Source organism: Ricinus communis, chromosome 6 (assembly GCF_019578655.1).
Source record: "Ricinus communis isolate WT05 ecotype wild-type chromosome 6, ASM1957865v1, whole genome shotgun sequence".
NCBI classification, from domain to species: domain Eukaryota; kingdom Viridiplantae; phylum Streptophyta; class Magnoliopsida; order Malpighiales; family Euphorbiaceae; genus Ricinus; species Ricinus communis.
The window spans coordinates 7704097-7721282 of NC_063261.1; the positions used below are offsets into that span (position 1 = coordinate 7704097).

Consider the following 17186-nt stretch of genomic DNA (forward strand, 5'->3'; position numbering starts at 1 on the left):
TAGAGGCTAAAAGAATAAAAAGCAACAAGCCCTTCACAAGAAAGAAGTTCTTCTCCAATCAAGACTTAACAAGGATAAAAAGGATGGTGTTTCTTATTATGAATGTGGAAAGCAAGGACACATTAAGGCTACTTGGAGTGATGCATCCACATCCAAAGAGATGAAAAGGCCAGTCTTTACTTCATGGCCAACTTGGAGGACTCTCATGAGGTATGCTCTAGTTCTCATTCATGCAATTCATTATCTTCTTGTTCATCTTCTTATTCTTTTGGTGATAATTTATTGGATGATGAGGATGAGCTTTTACAAAACATGCTTTCAAAATCAAAATTTTATAAAAACAAATGTTCCAGCTTTGAAAAGGAGTTTGAGACTTTGAAGAAAGAAATTGCCTCTTTAAAAAATTTCAATAAGGACTTCAGGAAATCATTGGATGATATTTCAAATGAAAAGCTTCTTAAAGAAAATAATATTTTGAAAAATGAAGTTAAAGAGCTTAGAAATTAAATTTTTAAGTTTTACAAAGGGAATGAGTCTCTTAATACACTAGTTATATCTCAAAGACCTTTACTTGTGAGACATGAACTTGGATTTAATGGTGCTTCCTCATCCACATTTCCAACATCTCATTCTATAATCTTTTATTAAGGCCACTCAACCTCCAAGGGTTGAAAGAAACTCTAAAGAAGTTTCAAAGGGCAAATCACATACTAAGTCTCCCACTCAAAAGAAAAAAGGGATGGCATCACGAGTTCCAAAGACTAAGCCTAAAGGAATAAAACATGCATTCATGTATAAGCAATCAAAGGTCAATAAATCTTACCCATGCATGTGTAATGATGTGAATCATGTTAGGTCCAAACCTTAAGCAAAAGTGGCAAAGAAGACCAACTCTTATTCTTCTCAAACTTCAAATTCACTTGACACTATTGCATGAGGGATGGACACATAAATACTAAATGAAAAATAAGGAACATGCATTTCTTCATAGAAGGTACTTCCAAGGCTAACTCCAAAGGACCTAACCTTGTTTAGGTACTTAAAATAAGTTATTTGACTTTCTTTTTTAAGTGTGTCTTAAGTCCACAAGCACAAATCTTTGGCATGTTGATAGTGAATGCTCAAGGCACATAATGGAGACAAGAGCCTCTTTGTGAAGTGTCAAATATTGTGATGGAGGCAAAGTCACATTTGGTAATGATGCTATTATGCATAGATCAAGCTTAAAGCATAAAGATAAAAGGCTTGATGAAGATAACCAAAGAACAAGGAAGGCTAGGATTGTCAATGATGGGTTGGACTTGCCACAAGGTCCAATACCAAAGTCTAGAGCCAAGAAGCTACAACAAGCCTTAAATGGTTTCTTCCAAGCATAGGCCAACAAAGAAGTCCATTTGAAGGTCCAAGGCCCACAACCATTGGAGAGCATTAAGATTGGACCTTATACAATCTTATTAAGGTTCAAATCCAAAGAGAATAAGGCAAGGCCAAAATCCATGGCCCATGAACTTTAAAATAGAATGAACCTTGTTTAGTGAAGGGATATTTTAATCTTTTCATGTTTAAGTTGTCTTCTAAGGTTTTGATTTAGTCTACAAAAACAAACCCTAGCCAAAAATTAATTGGGGATGATAATTAAATTGATGTTTTTTTATTCAACCTTGCTTGAATTCTTGTATTCTTGTTGAATGCATTTAACACTTATCAAAGATTTGATCCATCTTTGTGGCGTGCTAGTGTTAGGTTTTAAAGGCTTGATTTCCTTTAAGTTTTAATTCCTAATTGATCATTCATAATCTGGGGTTAGAATTCAATTTGCTATAGGGTTTGTATGTTAGTGTTATACAAGTTCGTAATTGAAAAGGGGTTCGTATAATCTATTCATATAGGTTCATAACATTTGGTATCAGATTTGGGCTCTTCAAATCAGGTTGCTTATCTTTATTTTCATGTTCTTTCATTAGTTTGTTGTTCCTATTCATTGAATTTTAAAATTCGATTTCTATAAAAAAAAAAAAAGGAAAAGAAAAGGAAAAGAGAAATCTGAAATCTTGAACAAATTTTGATATCTTGTTCGTTTTCTTGAAGTTCTTGTTGTTGAATCCAAATTTCTGGGTGTTTGATTGCTGATTTCGTTTGTGCAAATAAAGTGGAGTGTTTTTAGGCTAAAATCAAGGGAACTCCTAATTTTAAGGGATTATTAGTTGGCAAATCAGGTTAGGACTTGGATTGATTTTGAGGCTGTTTTGAGAGAGCTAATTAAGGAATACGAATTTGAAAGGGATTAACACCATATATATTCCATTCGAATCAGATTTAATCATTTAAAACCTAATTATTATCCCTCTTTATCTTGTTTCTCTCTTACAAGTGTTCTTGGGCAGATTTCAAGCAATTCAGTGCATATAGGGCATACTCAATCCTCAAACGAATTTTGTTGTTGCAATTGATTACCAAACTGATCTATCACTAGTGATACACCATTATCCTATGGATTCACTAGCCCTACCCTCTTCAGGTCAATTCTATCATTTATTAAGATTTTGGCTACTTTTGTGTTTTCGATCATACTTTTCTTTTATCTTGAGCTGTTTCGGGTTTGTTCTTCATATGTCCTTTGTTCTTTAGTTGTTTTCTATGTGTTTTAAAGTATCACAAGTAGTCTTAGTGTCTGTTTGATGTTGGTCACGTTGCTTCTTACCTTTTTCTTGTTTCCTTTAACATTAATTTTTGCATCCAGTGGTTTTCTTTCACTTGTCCTTTACTTCCCTTTGAGTTTTTGTTCATTGACTTTTGATTTTTTTCAAACGCACCATACACTTGCAATTTCTTCAATATATACAGTTTTGCCTCAATTAAGTGTTTGAATTTTGATTCTAGTGTGTTGCAACGACTGTGATTAGATTTTTTGTGTAGTGTTATTTGATTTAATCAGAATATTTTTAAAAAAGCTTGAGTGGTGTGAGGTTAACCCATGTGTGTATTCATTGTTTGTGTGAAACACGAGTGACCACCTTCATTGTTTAGAGCAAACACGTGAGGGAGTGCGTGTGAGGTCCATTAAATTTGTATCTTCTTGTGTTTTCTAACCCTTGTTGCAGGTATGTCATCCGGTTCTAATACTCATGATGAGACTAGAATAACACATGATGGTATTCCATTAGCACAAATGCAAGCAAATGAGAGGATGCAAAGGAACATTGCAAACCTTAATGACCAAATGGAAAGATTAGAGGTGGAGTTGCGCAATGAAACTAAGGAAATTAAAGATGAGATGACTAGAACTTTAGAAGTTAATCAAAGAGCTTTGCTTGAACAATTTGCGGCATTGAATAGAAACATGAGGAATAGACAAGATTTTACGGCTGAAGCATCGAATGTGGGTGTGAATGCATAAAATTTAGGTGTGCACAATCATGGGCAACCCCAACACATGCGGTATAATGAGTACAATAATGATGATGTGGACCAAAATTTAAGTAGCATCAAATTTATTATTCCAAACTTTGCTGGTAGAACCGACCCTGAAGCCTATTTAGAGTGGGAGAAAAGGGTAGATCTCATATTTGATTGCCATAATTTTTCTACTGAGAAGCAACTGAAGTTAGTGGTTAGCCATTTTACAGAGTATGCAATTTTATGGTAATGACCAGATGGTAGTGAGTAGGAGAAGAAATGGGGAAGAGCCTATCAATAATTGGGTGGCTCTTAAGTTTGTCATGAAGAGGAAGTTTGTACATGTGCATCTCCAAAGAGAGTTGTACTAAAAATTCCAATACTTGAGACAAGGTACAAAAAGCATAGAGGATTATTTCAAGGAGATGGAGATGTTGATGGCTAGATTAGATTTACAAGAGGAGATGGAGGCCACAATGTCACGTTTTCTTAAGGGCATGAACAAGGAGATTGTTGATTGCGTTGAGTTACAAAATTATGTGGAGACTGATGAAGCCTAAATGGGCTACCTTTTATGTTGAGGCCCAATTAGGTGATCCTTAATCTAGTGTGATCTAATTAATTTAATTAAAACATTGCAAAACCCACTAAGTCTATATGGATTTTAATTTAAGCTCATTTTTACCATTTTTTAACCTAATGAACTACTCTTTCATATTAAGGTACAATTTCAACCTAAAGTCTATGTGTCCAATTTTAATTAGGCATTCATACAACAGATATTTGGCATCCATCAATACAATATAGGAATTAAAGTACAAAAAAAGAAGTAAATCTAACTATTACAACACTCCTACAACTAAAAGTTAAAGGAAAAGGCATAAAATAAGTTATAGTACATAAAATGTCGCTAATATCCAATAGAATCCGAAAAAAATAGGGTAAAAGTGCTGCAAAGTCTATCAACTCTAGGGCTTGATTAGGCTGGTTCTACGGTTTTCTGCCAAGTTCTAATGCCCATGAGCCAATTTTACATGCACAGAAGGTCAAAAAATAATTGAGAATATGAAGTAATGAAATAAAAACTTAGGATACAAATCAAATGGACTAAAACACATAAAGAATAACACAGACATAGAAAAGAACAAACTGGTAGAAAGCCAAAACATCTTACATGGCATATTCTAGATTTGTATATAAAATTCTAGAACCTTCTTGTAATCACATTATCATTCATAAAAGGACACAAATCATATAATCCTAATCCTTTTAACTATCAGATTCAAGACCCGTCGTATTCATATTATCATATTCAATCTCAAGGCATATCATATTATTATATTCAAACCCAATAAAATCAGAAGCATGTTAATTCATGAGAAACCCTAACCTAACCATGCAAATCAAAACAAATCATTTAAAAAATTCAACCTAAACATGTTATTAGAATCATAAAAAAACATAAGAACTAGAAAATGAAAGAGAGGTTATTAATGCTAGATGTGGAGAACCCTTAGGCTATCACCTTAGATTGCTAATATGCGAGTCTCTAAAGATGATGAGGTAGTTGAATTAAAGATTGGCCAAGAATCCAATAGTCTAGGATTTGGAAACGTTTTTGTCATTCAATGAAAATCTTTCCTAAACTAAGCTCTTTCTTAGTAACTTATGTCTATAGTTACCAAAAAAACTCAGGTTTTCTTTGTATTTTTCTCTTACTCAAAATTATTATTAATTACTGAAGATTAATGACAATTGCCAACTCTAGAATTAGGATATAATGATGTTTATATAGAGCTAGGGTTTTTAGGAAACCTTAGAGCCATAGATAAGCTTAAATCAATTTGAATTTTAAAAGAGAAGGATTTTCTTTATCGATCAATAATATCCAATAAAAAAATAAAAATATTTTAAAAGATCCTAATAATTATCACAAAAACTTTCTAGAAACTTATTTTATTATTTTTAGGCATTTTAAAGTCAAAATACGCATAAAACATCATCAAATTTTGAAAATCAGTCAAGCCACATTGTGTAGAGCAGGTTAGGTCTACAAGGGTTGCCAATCGACTCTGTATAGAGTCAAATCGGCTGTACATAGAGCTGATTAGCTTTAAGGAAAAAATTTTAGAGATATTTACACTTTAGTCCCTAAACTTGCAAATATTGTCGTTTCACCTCTTGAAGTTAATTTTTTACTAACAATTGACTCTGATTTGATTCTAGAAAAGTGATTTTAAGTCTAATTATTCTTAAACCTTACTAAAATTCGCCTATCCTTAATCCGCCAAGACTCGAGGAAGGCAATAACTCTCATCATTGAATTTTCTATAATTATCTCGATATTTGGATCCAAAAAATGGGTGCTAACACTTGGCTATGACATAAAAGACTTAGTCATGCAAGTATGGAGGTTCTATATAAGTTAGCCAAAGATGAGCTAGTGAATGGACTTCCTAAGGTGAAGTTCATCAAGGACAAACCTTGTGTGCCATGTCAAATGGGAAAATAATACCTATCATCATTTAAATCCAAAAACATTTTAATTTCTTTTAGACCACTCCAACTACTTCATATGGATTTGTTTGGACCAATTAGAGTAGCTAGTTTGGATGGAAAGTCATATGCATTTGTTATTGTTGATGACTACTCTAGATTTACTTAGGTTAATTTCCTTGCTCATAAGAATGATGCTTTCGATGTTTTCAAAGCTTTTGAAAAAAGTGTTCAAAATGAAAAAGGACATTTGATATACTCAATAAGAAGTGATCATGGAAAAGAATTTGAAAATGATCCTTTTGAAACTCTTTGCAAAGAAATTAGGATTTCTCACAACTTTTCATTTTTAGGAAACCACAACAAAATGGAGTTATGGAGATAAAAAAAATAGAAACACTAGTGTAAATGGCTAGAAGAATGCTCAATGAGTATAAATTTCCTTCTTACTTTTGGGCGGAAGCCGTTAACACTAGTTTTTATATTGCAAATAGAGTTTTTAAAAGACCTTTATTAAATAAAAATTCTTATGAGCTTTAGAATGGAAGAAAGCCTAAGGTTTCAAATTTTAGAGTATTTGGATGCAAATGCTATATTTTGAATATGATGTGCGTAAAATACACACATCTAAATGGGGTTTTTAAGATTGATTTTATGGACATTTGGATGTGAATTGGTCCCAACACTCACCCTATGCATCTGTTTGTGTGCATTAGGTCCAAAAGAAGTCAAAGGATGATAAAGGGAAGAATTGGAGCATAATTGGACGCCGAAGCTGTCGAAACAAGCTAAGTACGAGCATGAGGAAGCTGAACATGGCTGTGTTGGTTTCAACACTAGCCGTGTTGGGTGCATCAAACATCAAAGAAAAAGTAGTTCTTAGGGAGCACGGCCACAGAGAGTAACACGGCTAGGAACACCAAACCGTGTTCCCAACACGTCCAGGAACACGGCCGTGTTAATGACGACAAGGGGAATTAATTAAAAGAACGAAGAGAGGAAAGAAAGGAGAGAGCGGGGGAGAACGTCCCAAACCCTAATTTTTCTCTCCCTAAGGGTTTTCTGAGCTGAAACCAAGGGAAAAGGAGACTTGGATCAAGGTTTCAATCGGATTCCCTTCAAAGATTGAAGATTGGGCGAGGTTCGTTGATTGGTTTTCAAATCGAGCAAGAGGAACAAGAATCGATTCAATTCGAGCAAGAGGAATTGGGGTTATTTACTCTCATCCAAGGGTGTAATCGGGTTTTCTCTACCTTTACTCATTGTTGTAATTGAATTCTTGTGTATTTTGATAATGAACATGATTAGCTAGATTGAATAAATCCATTGGGATTTCTTTACTATGTTGGCTTAGTATTATATTGTTGGATTGTTTGGGTTAGTTTTGTATTCTTTTTACTTTCAGTATTAATAAGATAATGCATCATTCGTGAGACGTTGTGAATTGTGTGTTTAGATTGCTTTGTGTGATTGGGAAGTCCATTTGGCAATTTGAATTTTGAATAGCAAGAACTGGTTAATAATCGCTTAGAGATAAGGATAATTAACTAGCCGGATTAAGAATTAACAAAGCTTAATAGAGGCGGATTAAAGCTTAATGCTAATTTAAGAATCAATCGTTAGGAAGAGATTCCAACTTTAGGTTATTAGGTTTAGGAATTCGGTTATCTCGAGAGAAAAATCGATTTCGGTCAAGAATTCATCCACGGGTAGCATAATTAGACTCACCAATCCTTTTTCTTTTGTTTGATTGCCAACTAGTTTAGGTTCCCTTTGGGTTTGCTTTCTCATCTTGGTTATTTTAGTTATCAATTACTCGTGCATCTCCCTTAGAATTTAGCTTGTAGCTATTAATTAGTTTAGAAAATATTTATCATTCATTTTAGGTTAATATAACAAAGAACAAAGGAGTAACTCTGGGCTTTCACTTTCCCGAGGAATATGACCTTGATACTCACCATTAGTGCTAGACTGCATCGATAGGTACACTACCTTAGCTTGTAGCTAACACAAGTAGCACACATCAAGTTTTTGGCGCCGTTGCCGGGGAATGTTTGAAAACTAGAGTGAAATTTGCTATTTATTAATTTAGCCTTTTTTTTAATTTTTATTTATATTTATTTCTATTTTGTTTGTACATATTTATTTAGTTAAGTTTATGATTCAGATCGTGGATGATAAGGAAGTTCAATAGTGAACTCTTTGTATGACACGTTGGAAAATGGGATCAGGAACCAAGAGAGTGCTAAAAATTGGGATACCCGTGCATCTTTAGAAGCTCGAGTGGAATCGTTTTGCAGGGCTACCGATCAACTCTCCACTCCTATCCTTTCATCTCAAGTTTTTTGTGAATTTTGTTGCAGTTTACATTTGAGTAATGATTGTTCATTTTGCAGTGATTTTACTCCTTATTCTTATAACTGTGAACAGGTGAATTATACTAGCAATTGGCCAAATGACTCGTATGGAAGCACCTATAATCAAGAATGGAGGACTCATTCACCCTATGGATGGAGCTTAGATGGCCCAGAACCACCAAAATCTCAGCAACCACATCAGCAGCCTAATCTTGCACCTTCAACTCAAGATGAAGAGTTAGTGTCGGAGGAGCTGATGATGAGGTTCATTACAAGTCTTGATGATAGATTCCAACAAACAGAGAGGATACTTGAAGATCAACAAGCCTCGATTAACAACATAGAGCATCAAGTAGGCTTAATCTTCAAGTTACTTGCTGAAGAGCAATTGGGAACTCCATCAAACGCTACTGAATCCGAGGAACATTTGAGCGCCGTCACTTTGAGTTCAGGTGAGAATTTTTCTGGTTTATCTATTATGTTTGACGATGATGCTTATATGCAGGACGACTCTTTGAACATGGAGATAGAACCAGAAAAGGAAGAGGCAAACATGATCCCTCTGAAAGACTACCAACAGGAATACACAGTTGATGATGCTGAGGGCTATGCTTCAGGCCCTGATTGAGCAGAGAGGTAGGTTAGAGGCCTCTATGGCCACTGATATTTTTGCTACATATATGCCCTTGCCAGTCCACGGAGCCGGGTTCCAGTACAGAGCCATTTTGACATCCCTCTAGCGGATGATCCAGTTGACCCTTCTTCTCCGACTGAGCATCCTTCACCAGAGCAGCCTGACGAGCCTCCTACTGACGTTGTTCCTGCTGACCCACCAGCTCCTACAGGTGACACTACTTCCGACCCTCAGCGAGTAGCCACTCCTCCACCACAGACTAGCCAGCACCCTGATATCCCTGATGATGCACCTCTTTTCCCTCCAAAGCCATAGTCAGGGCAGTATTAGTTCTTTTTCCTTTTTCATTTCTTATATTGTTTTTTTTTGTACACTGGGGAGTGTGTCCTTCAAGTGTGGGGTGGGTGATATTTATATACACTTGTTTTCTTGTATTTTATTTATCTTTTAGCTTTATTTATCTTGTGTGTTTTTTATTTTATTTTTATTGTTCTTGTATATAAAATTTGGATCCTTTTCTAGTGTATATATCGCATTTCATTTATCCCATCTCAGTTATTTGTTTATTCTTTGCGCAATTTTTTGTAAGATTTTGAAAAATTTTCACTTTGTTTCGATGCTCTTATTGTTGACTTTCTTTTGAAATCCTATTTTTGTCCATGTGATCGGGTAAAACCGATAGTGTTGAGTCTTGCGAAAGAATGTAAGTTAATTAGTTTGAGTTTTACACTAAGTTGCTTTGGTTTATTTAATTCTATTTTGATGATTTTTGTTTGGAACCTACTCAAAAAGCACACTTGTGAGAAATTGACCTCAATTGTAAGCATACACTTTATATGCTTTTATTTATTTCTTGTTGAGAGTGCCAATTATTGTCTTTACTTTTAGTACTTGCTCGATAATGCTTATGAGGGCCACAAGGAGAGTTTAACACTTTGGTATGATAGAGGCACTTAGGTTTTTCATTCTAGCCAAATAGCCTTCATTCGTTTATTGATTCAGTAGATAACCCCTTCTTTCATCATTTCTATCATATTTCATTACCACTTAGTTTTATTCTGCTTTGAGTTATGATTTTGCATATGAGTTATTTTTTTTGGGAATTTCTGTCTTAGGAATAGCATTGGAAACTTGTAGTAGCTTCCATCAATCTAAAAGAAATTCACTCTATTATATGAATGTTTCTCCCCTTATATATATATATATATAAAATAATAATAAGTGTAAGAGGGAAGGGTGATGAAAAGAAAGAAAGTAAGTGAGCTAATTATTTAATTACTTTTGGGAGTTTACATTTTGACTTGATTCCTATTTCCCACCTTGGACTACTGTTCATTGTTTATCCCTTGTGATTATTGTGGCTTGTGTGCAGATAATTTATCTCATTGCAGAACACCATAGGTTCAACTTTTACCAAATCTACCTACCCTTACCTAATCCTCATTACAACCCTTATAAAGATCTTTTAACATGGTTGTTGACTCTCCATAAGTGGTAGGAGTAGGATTTAAGAGCAAGCATATAGTAAGTAAGGCAGTATTTGATGCATTGAGCGATTAAACACTACCCTTTAAACACTTTGAGTGATTTAGAGTGAATCTTATGAGGAGTTGGTTCTGAATAATTTTGTTGAGATAATATTTTGTGAATCATTAGCATCTTGGTTGTGATACTTGAATTGATCGCTTCATTTCTTTTTGCTTGACTTATGCTTGTTAAGGATATGTGCAGGGGCTCTCTAGCTTGTTTATCAGTTTAAGTGTTGTTCCTTAGTGGTTTATTTTCCTTATTTTACTTTTGATTGCTTGAGGACAAGCAATGAGCTAAGTGTGGGGTGATTTGATGTGCGTAGAATACACACATCTAAATAGGGTTTTTAAGGCTGATTTTATGTACATTTGGATGTGAATTGGTCCCAACACTCACCCTATACGTCTGTTTGAGAGCATTAGATCCAAAAGAAGTCAAAGAGTGATAAAGGGAAGAATTGGAGCAGAATTGGACGTCAAAGTTGCCGAAACAAGTCAAGTTCGCACATGAGGAAGCTGAAGATGGCCGTGTTGGTTTTAACACTGGCCATGTTCCCAACACGGGCACCAAAACAGGCCATGTTCGCGGCAGCTGGACGAATTAATTAAAAGAAAGAAAAGAGGGAAATGCGAAAAGAAAGAAAGAAGGACGTCCCAAACTCTATTCTTTCTCTCTCTAAGGGTTTTCTGAGTTGGAACTAAGGAAAAATGAGACTTGGACCAAGGTTTCAATTGGATTCTCTTCGAAGATTGAAGATTGGGCAAGGTTCGTTGATTGGTTTCAATTCGAGCAAGAGGAACAAGAATTAATTCAAGATTGGGCAAGAGGAATTGGAGCTGTTTACTCTCATCCAAGGGTGTATTTGGGTTTCTCTACCTTTACTCATTGTTTAATTGAATTCTTGTGGGTTTTGATGATGAACATGATTAGCTAAACTTGTTAACCCATTGGGGGTTCTTTATCTAGGGATTTTTGTACTTAACTTTTGAATTGAATGTATTAATTTTCAATATTGTTTTGCAATGGAAGTGCTTATTGATTTGTTCTTCATATCTTGTTGAATAATTATTGGAATTTGAATGTCCTTGCGAAAGACCTTTAGGTTTGGATTGTCCTTTGCAACTTAGAATTGAATTCGCCTAAAGATAGGGTGTTCATTCTACCAGATTGAGAATTAACAACTCTCAATAGTGTTAAATAGTACATAATGCTAATTTGGATAATTAGAGTTAGGAAGAGATTTCAACCTAATTAATCTAAGTTAAGATGTTAGTGTCCTTGAGAAAGGCATTAATTGCGCAGAGATTTTCCCACGGAAATTAAATTCAATCAATCAATTCCATCTTTAGTTTCCATTCCCTAGAGACAAAAATTCCCAAGGGGTTATTCCTTAACTTGAATCCTTCCCTAGTAGCCGTAGTTAGATAACAATTAGAGTAGCCTTAGTTCATTTCGTATTTAGCATTCAACGCCATTTTTAAAATTAGATAACAGAGAAGATTGAGTAGGTTTAGGTTCACACGTTCTTTGGGGAATACGACACTTGGTACTCGCTGTTAGCTATACTCCACCGACAGGTACATTGCCTTAGGTCATAGTCTTACTTTAGGATTTACCGCTACCAACTGTGTTATAGCCCTACCCTTGACTACCTTTTTAGTGATATATTGGATGTCAAATTCTGTTAGGAGTACTGACTATCTTACCACCTTTCCCATAAGAGACGGAGCTTCAAATAGGTATTCAACGGGTCTATTTTCAAAATTGCTTGCGCCCTATAAAATTGAAAAATAATGTCTCAACTTTCTTGATGGCTAGGCATGTCTTTTATATGAAGTTGTACTTCAACTCATAAGGTAGGAACTTCTTACTAAAATAATAAACAGCATGCTCCAAATCATTTGGCCCACACTACATAACCATCGCTCATGTGGCTTCCTCTTCTAAGGCCAAGTATAGAATTAACGATTTTCCACCCTTTGGTAGCTTTAGTACTAGCACCTTTATTAGATACTCTTTAATCATGTCAAAGGCTTTTTGATAGTGTTTATCCCGTAAAATGGGTTGGTGTTTCCTCAAAAGCTTGAATATAGGATCATAAACCATTACGAGCTTAGAAATGAACCTACTGATGTATTGCAGAGATCTTAGAAATCCTCTAAACTGTTTCTCTATCTTTAGCGTTGGCATCTCTTGAATAGCCTTTATCTTATCTGGATCAATTTCTATTTCCCGTTGACTCACTATATGCCCCAACAGCTTTCCTAACATTACTTCGAATATATTTTTCTTCAGATTTAGCCTTAGGTTATACCTTTTCACCTATTCTAAAAACTTATCAAAAGCCTAGAAGTGTCCTTCCCTTGTTTCAGACTTACCATCATATCATCTACATACATCTCCACCTTCTTGTGGATCATGTCATGAAACAAGGCAGTGGCTACTCTCTGATAAGTTGCCCCTATGTTCTTTAGTCCAAAAGGCATAACCTTATAGTAGTATGTCCCCCATTCAATGATGAACGACGTCTTCAGCTTGTCTACTATTGCCATCATAATTTGGTTGTATCCGGAGAAATCACACGTAGCATTTGAAGTTGCGCTATCAACTATGACGTCTATATTAGGAAAAGGAAAGTCATCCTTAGGACATGCCTTGTTTAGATCCCGATAATCCACCTATATTCTTACTTTACCATCATTCTTCTAGATGAGGACGATATGGATCATAAAATATATAGAGAGAAAAAGGAAAAAGAAACATGCAAAGGATTATATAAAAAGAGAGAGTAGAAAATATATCCAGAAAAAAAATGCAATAAAAAATTCTCAAACTAAGCACCCATTAGTCAAACAGAAAACACAATAATACACTAAGCACCTATTAGGAGGAATTTTCGCTTGCTGACCATACTACGAGTGCTAACCGTGTTCTTATATTTATATTTAATATTTATATTGGATTCGACTTATTGGTGGTTTTTATTTCTTTAGTTATAGTTATAATTTTCTTTCATTCTTTTTCAATTTACATAAATCTTATTGATTTTCTTTATAATAAAAAAAAAGGATCTAAAGAGACTTCAAATGACTCTCGTATATTGACTTTTCAGATGGTGAGTTATTAAATATTCTATTTCCTAAATATTTTTGAGTTATAGAAATATTTACCTTTTTGTTTCTTCGATATATTTCTCTAATTTTTTATTGATTCTATTTGAATTCTAATATGTCAAATACAATTTTATAATCCCTTTTTACTTTGTTAGCTAATTCTTTTCCACATTTTCATGGCCTTGATGTTTGACGTTTGAGAATTTTGACTAATGGGTGCTTAGTGTATTATTCATTTCACTTGTTAAGATTCATACGCTCTCTTCTCTTCAAAAGTTTAAAGTTAGAATCTATATTTTACTGTGTTCACTGGTAGTAGCATTCAAGATGAACAATATAGAGAAGACACCATTTTCTATCTAAGGAATCATGTAGAATTTATAGTAATTCAGCAATGATGCCATTCAACTCATCAATCTATTTGATTAGAAAATCACATTCCAAGTTAGCTTGCTCCATACATAAAATTAATTATATATGAACTTTGAAAGTCTGCACATCTATAAATTTATAAAATTTAATCAACAAACAATCAAATTAGTTAATGAAGTTAATGAAGTTAGGAAAATTATGAGTTTAATCCTTACATAGATAATGAGGGTAGATCATTTCGCAATGCACGTATATATCTCGATGAGGTCCTTCAGTGCAAATCATATTGATCTTGTTTAAGGAATAGATCTGTCACCTCTCTTGAAATAGTATCATTACTATAAATAATTGATCTGCCACCCACAAAAATTACAAAGATAAAATCATAGTCAAATTCATTAAATCATCAGTTAATTTTTTGAAAACTTATTTTTGCTTTGCCTTATCTTCTCCTAAACAAAAGATATAGACTTTTAAACAAAAACAAAGATTTAAAAAATAAAATATCAACAAGGGCACAAATAAAACCTAAGAAAATCAATTCAAACTTCAAAATAACGATCAATAAGTTACTTTAAAAAAAAAAAAAAAAAAGATCTATATTCACTAGAGACCAAAAGGCAGAATAGATCAAGTACCAGAAAAGAACACCTGCAAGACCAAAAAGTCAGTTCCATTATAAAGAAAGCAAGTGAAATCAAATTCTTTTACAACACAAAAAAAAAAAAAAAATCGTACTTACCCGACGCACGCACCAATGAGAGATTGAAATCGCATAATAGAAGCCAATGCAAAAACACTGAAATTAATATCTAACTAAAAGAGGTAGAAAGAAAATAACAAAAACCACTAAATAAACTCATGGATTCAGGAAAAATTAATGTTAAAACATGGTTGACAACTAGTAAACATGAGGAGAAAAACTTTCTAAGAACTAAAAAATTAGGTAACCCATTTGAGTTTTCAAAATCTTAAAATAAAAATAAAGAAAAAATGAAGTAACTCAATTTTCTTATCAATGGAATAGAAAATGAATGAAGAAATCAGCTTGACTGAAGAAATCTAGAGTTTGTGAAGGAGCGACATAAGAGAAGGTAGTTGGTAGATAAGAAGAGAATTGATTTAGGCTAGTGATATATGGGTATTGTAAAATACCTTCTAGAGATACATAAAACGGGGGCATTTTAGGGAGAGCAAGCATGTGCATAAGGACAGTAAAGTAACTTCTTATAATAAGTTGTGAAACGACAATTTCATAAAATGGCGTCGTTTTTACTCACTATTTGCAAGAGTAGCAGAGTGTAAAAGTAAATGCACTGGCAACGATTGAGAAAGGGGCACAAATGACCAAATAATTGCAAAATCACCCTTCAATTGCACTATTTACTTGACTGTTCATAGGCGCATAATAATTTTATTCTTATTAAATTGACTGTATGCAATTAACACAAGTAATTATCTCCAACAAAATCACAAATGTGAATAAATAAATTTATTTAATTAAAGATAAAATAAAAATAAATAAAATAAAATAAAAGTAAAACAGTATTACGTACATCAATAAGCAACAAAGATAAAATAAAAGTAGTTACAATACAACCTATAATATAAAGTAAAAACAATAAGATTAACACTATTAAAATAATAAAATAAAATAAATAACATTACAAATCTCGGTAGAGAAAGATGAATGAAAAAAACTCTGTTGCGAAAACCGTATGGGGCAAAGATATAGTTGAAGATAATGAGGTTGGTATGATTGGTGAGATTATAATAAATAAAGAGCATTTAATAGATTTATCTTTTTTACATAATGATAAAACTGGAAAAAAAAATAAAATTAAACAGTTGTATGACTCCCTTTCCCTTTCTTACCCTCCAATTTGAAATATAACAAAAATAAGCACTTTAAATGTTTGGGTGGGTGTACCTTTCTTTCCTTTCTATTTAATTTTCATTTCTCTACTTACATCATGCACTTTTTTTATATAGATCAAACTCTTTATTTTAAAGAATTTTATTACATAATAATATTTTAATATACTTTTTATTTTTTAAATATAAAATAAAAATAAATTTAGCTCTCTACATATGGAGAGCCAAATTTCACTATTTTCTCTATATTTAGTAAATACACAACAAGTCTCTATGTATTTAACTTAATTAATATTTACAATTCTTATTATTTTATTGATAAAAATTAAAAAAAATTAAAACTATTAATATTTATGGAAATAAAATAAAATATAATAAAATATAAAAAATCTATTAGACTTAATTAAAATATTTTACTCTTTATATGTAAATTTTCTTTAAAATGCTATTTATAATAGAAATTATGCTCTTTAAAATAAATAACACCATTAAGTATGCTTATGCTCTTTAAAATAAAAAGCACCATTAGAGATGCTCTTACTCCAATCCAGGCGGAACCTTACCTTTAATTGCCTTCTTCTAACTCTTTCTAAGCAAGTCCTTAATTAAAATCCTAACCCTTATATTAAAAAATGGATAATTATAAATTTAGTGTCTTAATTTTTAAAATTTTTCTATTTCAATATTTGACTTATTTTTTATTCAATCAAGTGTTTGAACCTGCTAATGTATATATATTATGAATCTCTATTAGGTTACAGTAATAATTTAACTCATTTTACATACGAAATGATTTAAATATTTTTATTCATCCTTGTAATTTTTTATTTCTTCTTTCCTTTTTTTCTTTATCTTTTTTTATCTTTATTCTATTTTTTATTAAATCTTCTCTTAGCATTAAAGAAATATTGAATTTAATTCTTTTAGTTTTTATTATTTTTTAAACAAAGTTTACTCATTATCTTTTAATTATAAATTATTTTTTAAAACACTTGATACATTTCTCTTTCTCTTTTTATTGTTTTGAAGTGAAAGAATTTTTTTTTTATTTTTGAAGTAAAAGTACAAAAATAAAAGAATAAGTAAATGACATCTATTTCTTTTTAATTTTTGTTTCAATGAATGAGAACAATAAAATAATTTTTCTATTTTAATTTTTAAGAAATTTAAAAAATAATACTAAAAAAGAATAAAATAAAAAAAATAAAATATTATTTTAAAAAAGGTATTTAAGTTAATTTATTATTTAAAATAAATTTTAAATATTTTAATACGTAAAACCGGTTAAAAATACTATATTAAATATTTTTAGTAGGTTTAACATTGTATAAAAAGATAGTTTAAAAGCTAAAATAAAAAAAAAATTAAAAAAATTAAAATACTAAATTTATAATTTGTTTTTTTTAAAAGAAA

General features: G+C 32.4%; 1 long non-coding RNA gene across 1 annotated transcript; it reads right to left on the minus strand.

The window, feature by feature from the left end:
• Positions 1-4178: 4178 nt before the first annotated feature.
• On the minus strand, positions 4179-15864 carry LOC112533716. Its single transcript, XR_007216275.1, has 2 exons — positions 14114-15864; positions 4179-4406 (listed from the first exon to the last, which is right to left on the minus strand). It is a non-coding gene; the product is annotated as an uncharacterized LOC112533716 (long non-coding RNA).
• Positions 15865-17186: the final 1322 nt, after the last annotated feature.